At 38.4% G+C, this 6,000-nt stretch overlaps 1 non-coding gene across 1 annotated transcript; it reads left to right on the top strand.

Moving 5' to 3' along the window:
* Positions 1 to 752: 752 nt before the first annotated feature.
* On the top strand, positions 753 to 860 carry LOC148566622 (small nucleolar RNA R71). Its single transcript, XR_015882984.1, has one exon. It is a non-coding gene; the product is annotated as a small nucleolar RNA R71 (small nucleolar RNA).
* Positions 861 to 6,000: the final 5,140 nt, after the last annotated feature.

Here is a 6,000-nt window from a genome sequence, read left to right as displayed (position 1 = left end):
GCTTTACACTCTCTTTTTGGATTCTCTTCTGTATTGCTAGGGAGAGTGCTAGGAGGGAGTTCAGTAATTTTCTTACTCAGCTGACCCAATTGTGCCTCCAAATTTCTAATGGAGGACCTTGTTTTAGTCATGAAACTTTGAGTGGTTTTGATTAGATCAGAGACAATGGTTGTTAAGTCAGAGTGGTTCTGCTTAGAATTCTCTGTCTGTTGCTGAGAAGATGATGGAAAAGGCTTGCTATTGCTAAACCTGTTTCTTCCACCATTATTGTTGTTGAGACCTTGTTGAGGTCTCTATTGATCCTTCCATGAGAGATTTGGGTGATTTCTCCACGAAGGATTATAGGTGTTTCCATAGGGTTCTCCCATGTAATTCACCTCTTTCATTGATGGGTTCTCAGGATCATAAGCTTCTTCTTCAGAGGAAGCTTCCTTAGTACTGCCTGTTGCTGCTTGCATTTCAGACAGACTCTGAGAAATCATATTGACTTGTTGGGTCAATATTTTATTCTGAGCCAGTATGGCATTCAGAGTATCAATCTCAATAACTCCTTTCTTCTGAGTTGTCCCATTATTCACAGGATTCCTTTCAGAGGTGTACATGAATTGGTTATTTGCAACCATTTCAATGAGTTCTTGAGCTTCTGCAGGCGTCTTCTTCAGATGAAGAGATCCTCCAGGAGAGCTATCCAATGACATCTTGGATAGTTCAGACAGACCATCATAGAAGATTCCTATGATGCTCCATTCTAAAAGCATGTCAGAAGGGCACCTTCTGATCAATTGCTTGTATCTCTCCCAAGCTTCATAGAGGGACTCACCATCCTTCTGTCTAAAGGTTTGGACTTCCACTCTAAGTTTACTCAATTTTGGAGGTGGAAAGAACTTTGCCAAGAAGGCATTGCTAGCTTTTCCCAAGAGTTCAGGCTTTCCTTATGTTATGAATCCAACCATGTTCTAGCTCTGTCTCTTACAGCAAAAGGAAAAAGTATAAGTCTGTAGACTTCAGGGTCAACCCCATTGGTCTTGACAGTGTCACAGATTTGCAAGAATTCAGCTAAAAACTGATGATGATCTTCCAATGAAAGTCCATGAAATTTGCAATTCTGTTGCATTAGAGAAACTAATTGAGGTTTAAGCTCAAAGTTGTTTGCTCCAATGGCAGGGATAGAGATGCTTCTCCCATAGAAATCAGGAGTAGGTGCAGTGAAGTCACCAAGCACCTTCCTTGCATTGTTGGCATTGTTGTTGTTTTCGGCTGCCATGGTTTCTTCTTCTTTGAAGAGTTCTGTTAGGCCCTCTAAAGAGAATTGTTCTTTAGCTTCTCTTAGCTTTCTCTTCAAGGTCCTTTCAGGTTCAGGATCAGCTTGAACAGGTATGCCTTTATCTTTGTTCCTGCTCATATGAAAGAGAAGAGAACAGGAAAGTATGGAATCCTCTATGTCACAGTATAGAGATTCCTTGAGGTGTCAGAAGAAAAGAAGAATAGAAGGAGGTGGTAGATGGAGGAGAATTCGAACATATACAGAAGGAGGGAGTTCGAATTGTACCTTGAGGAGGAGTCTTAGTCCCTTAAATAGAAGGTTGTGAGAAGAGGGGAAGAATTTTTGAAAATTAATTAAAAGATTTTAAAAAGAAATTTGAAAATTTGATTGAGATTTTTGAAAAGTAAGATTGGGGAAGAAATAAAGTGATTTTTGAAAAAGATTTTGAAATTAGAAAAAAGATATGATTGAAAAAAATTAATTTTGAAAAAGATGTGATTGAAAAGATATGTTTGAAAAGATATGATTGAAAATCAGTTTAGAAAAAGAAAGTTTTTAAAATTAAAATTGATTACTTGACTATCAAGAAATTAAAAGATATGATTTTAAAATTTTAAAGTTTGATCCTTTCTTAATAGGCAAGTAATAACTTGAAAATTTTGAAGTAAATCTTTAATTGAAGCAAGGATTTTTGAAAATAGTAAAAATAAATATAAAATGGAAAGAAATTGATTTTGAAAGAGATATGATTGAAAAGATATGATTTGAAAAAGATTTGATTTTGAAAAAATATGAAAACTTGAAAAAAATGTGAATTAAAAACAAAATCTTCCCTCTAGTGTCATCCTGGCGTTAAACGCCCAAATCTCTACCTTTTGGGCGTTAAACGCCCAGCCAGGTGCCCTGGCTGGCGTTTAAACGCCAGTTTTCCTTCTTCACTGGGCGTTTTGAACGCCCATCTTTTTCTGTTTGATTCCTCTGCTGAATGTTCTGAATCTTCAATTCTCTGTATTATTGACTTGAAAAGACACAATTTTGAAAATATTTTTGAATTTTTAATGATGAGAAACAATAAGAATGCAACTAAGATAAAAGAAACAATGCATGCAGGACACCAAACTTAAAAATTTTCATATAAAAGACACTAACAAATTGAGAATGCATATGAGAAACAACAAAACACACAAAATAAGAGAATTTAAAGATCAGAGCACTGAAATCATCAAGAACAACTTGAAGATCAATGAAGAACATGCATGAATTCGAAAAATGCAAGAAGAACAGAAACATGCAATTGACACAAAACTTAAAAATTGATACTAGACTCAAACAAGAAACATAAAATATTTTTGGTTTTATGATTTTAAAATTTTTTTTTGTATTTTTTTTGAAAATTATATAGAAAAGAAATTAAAGAGAATCAAAACTTTTAATAAGAGTTCCAAGAATCATGCAATGTTAGTCTAAAGCTTCAGTCTAAAAAGATTAGACATGTTTGGCCAAGCTTCAGCAGGACATTACATTCAATAGCTAAATTGATGGGAATCAATCAGCTTTTGTGATGCTAAGAACATCACCTTGAAACTCTAGAATTCATTCTTAAAAATTCTGAAAAGTACCTAATCTAAGCAACAAGATGAACCGTCAGTTGTCCAAACTCAAACAATCCCCGGCAACGGCGCCAAAAACTTGGTGCACGAAATTGTGATCATCAACAATGGCGCCAAAGACTTGGTGCTCTCAAACGTGAATCACACTTTGTCACAATTCCGCACAACTAACCAGCAAGTGCACTGGGTCGTCCAAGTAATAAACCTTACGTGAGTAAGGGTCGATCCCACGGAGATTATCGGCCTGAAGCAAGCTATGGTCATCTTGTAAATCTCAGTCAGGCAGATTCAAATGGTTATGGAGTTTAAGGTGATGAAAATAAACATAAAATAAACATAAAATAAAGATAGAGATACTTATGTAATTCATTGGTGGATTTCAGATAAGCGTATGAAGATGCTTTGTTCCCCTTGAACCTCTGCTTTCCTATTGCCTTCTTCCAATCATTCATACTCCTTTCCATGGCAAGCTTTATGTTGGGCATCACCGTTGTCAATGGCTACATCCCGTCCTCTCAGTGAAAATGGTCCTGATGCTCTGTCACAACATCGGCTAATCAGCTGTCGGTTCTCGATCATGTCGGAATAGGATCCATTGATCCTTTTGCGTCTGTCACACGCCCCACAATCGCGAGTTTGAAGCTCGTCACAGTCATCCCTTTCCAGATCCTACTCGGAATACCACAGACAAGGTTTAGACTTTTCGGATCTCAGGAATGGCCGCCATTAATTCTAGCCTATACCACGAAGGTTCCAATCTTAGATCAGAAACCCAAGAGATACGCATTCAAGCCATTGCTAGTAGAACAGAGGTGGTTGTCAGGCACATGTTCATAGGTGAGAATGATGATGAGTGTCACGGATCATCACATTCATCAAGTTGAAGAACGAATGAATATCTTGGAGAAGAAATAGACTTGAGTTGAATAGAAAAACAATAGTACTTCGTATTAATTCATGAAGAACAGCAGAGCTCCACACCTTAATCTATGGTGTGTAGAAACTCCACCGTTGAAAATACATAAGAACAAGGTTCAGGCATGGCCGTGAGGCCAGCCCTCAAACATGAAAAGATCTATGAAAGTATATGAAAGTGTGTAAAAAGAGATGAAAATACAATAGCAAAAGGTCCTATTTATAGAAAACTAGTAGCCTAGGGTTACAGAAATAGGTAATTAATGCAGAAATCTTCTTCTGGGCCCACTTGGTGTGTGCTTGGGCTGAGCATTGAAGCATTTTCATGTAGAGACTTTTCTTGGAGTTAAACGCCAGCTTTTGTGCCAGTTTGGGCGTTTAACTCCAGCTTTTGTGCCAGTTTTGGAGTTAAACACCAGAATTCTTGAGCTGACTTGGAACGCCTATTTGGGCCATCAAATCTCAGGCAAAGTATGAACTATTATATATTTCTGGAAAGCCCAGGATGTCTACTTTCCAACGCAATTGAGAGTGTGCCAATTGGGCTTTTGTAGCTCCAGAAAATCCACTTTGAGTGTAGGGAGGTCAGAATCCAACAGCATCTGCCGTCCTTTTTCAGCCTCTAAATCAGATTTTTGCTCAAATCCCTCAATTTCAGCCAGAAAATACCTGAAATCACAGAAAAATACACAAACTCATAGTAAAGTCCAGAAGAGTGATTTTTATTTAAAAACTAATAAAAATATAATAAAAACTAATTAAAATATACTAAAAATAATGCCAAAAAGCGTATAAATTTTCCGCTCATCAGCCCTTAAGATAACTTATGGACCATCCAAGAGCTGTCTTGTGTGTCCTTAGCACCTGAATTAGTGCGTTCTCTTCCTGTGGCTCTAAAGCAGAGCTTATGATCACGGGAAAAGTGTCATTTTCTCCTAGAAATGCATATTTCAGGGATGGTGGTAGTGGTTTGAGCTCGGGTTTAGGAGGCTTCTCCTTTTCCTGAGGAGTCTTCAGAGATTCTTCTGTTTTCTCTGGTTCCTCCATATCAGGCTGAACATCTTTAAAAATGTCCTCTAACTCTGATTCGAGACTCTCAGTCATATTGACCTCTTCCACCAGGGAGTCAATAATATCAATGCTCAGGTAGTCTTTTGATGTGTCTGGATGCTGCATAGCTTTGACAACATTCAACTTAAACTCATCCTCATTAACTCTCAGGGTTATCTCCCCTTTTTGGACGTCAATGAGGTTTCGTCCAGTTGCTAGTAAAGGTCTTCCTAGAATGAGAGTTGCACTCTTATGCTCCTCCATTTCCAGTACTACAAAGTCAGTAGGGAAGGCAAATGACCCAACCTTGACAATCATGTCCTCAATTACGCCTGATGGGGTTTTAATGGACCCATCAACAAGTTGGAGGCATATCTGGGTTGGTTTAACTTCATCAGTCAAACCAAGTTTTTTGATAGTGGATGCAGGTATTAGGTTGATACTTGCCCCAAGATCACATAGAACTGTCTTGGTACAATCATCCTCTAATGTGCATGGTATCATAAAGCTTCCGGGATCTTTAAGCTTCTCTGGTAAGCTTTTCAGAATGACTACACTGCATTCTTCAGTGAGGAAAACTTTTTCAATTTCTCTCCAATCCTTCTTATGACTTAAGATATCTTTCATGAACTTAGCGTAAGAGGGTATTTGCTCAAGTGCCTCTGCAAACGGAATCTTTATTTCAAGAGTCCTAAGATAGTCTGCAAAGCGGGCAAATTGTTTATCCTGTTCCGCTTGGCGGAGTTTCTGAGGATAAGGCATCTTGGCTTTGTATTCTTCAATCTTAGTTGCTGCAGGTTTATTTCCTACAGAAGTCGTTGGAGAAGCCTGCCTAAGGGGGTTGTTATCAGCACTTGCAGGTATCTGATCCCCCATTGGCATTTGAACGCCAGAATTAGGTGCTGTATGGGCGTTTAATGCCAGATTGCCACCCTTTTTTGGCATTTGGATGCCAGACTTGGTTATCCACTGGGCGTTTAACGCCAATTTCTTACCCTTTTCTGGCGTTTAAACGCCAGAATCCTTCCTCTCTGGGCTCTTACTGTCCTCAGAGGGATTTTGGGCAGTGGTTTGGTCGTCCTCTGTCAGCTGTTCCTTTCTTGGCTTTCTGCTACTTTGAGTTGAGACATTCAATGTCTTCCCACTCCTTAAATGAATAGC

This window comes from Arachis ipaensis, chromosome B4, assembly GCF_059453495.1.
Source record: "Arachis ipaensis isolate K30076 ecotype BB chromosome B4, ASM5945349v1, whole genome shotgun sequence".
Classification (NCBI taxonomy): Eukaryota; Viridiplantae; Streptophyta; class Magnoliopsida; order Fabales; family Fabaceae; genus Arachis; species Arachis ipaensis.
The sequence above is the reverse complement of the archived record's forward strand: the minus strand, read 5'-3'. Positions and strand labels throughout refer to the sequence as shown.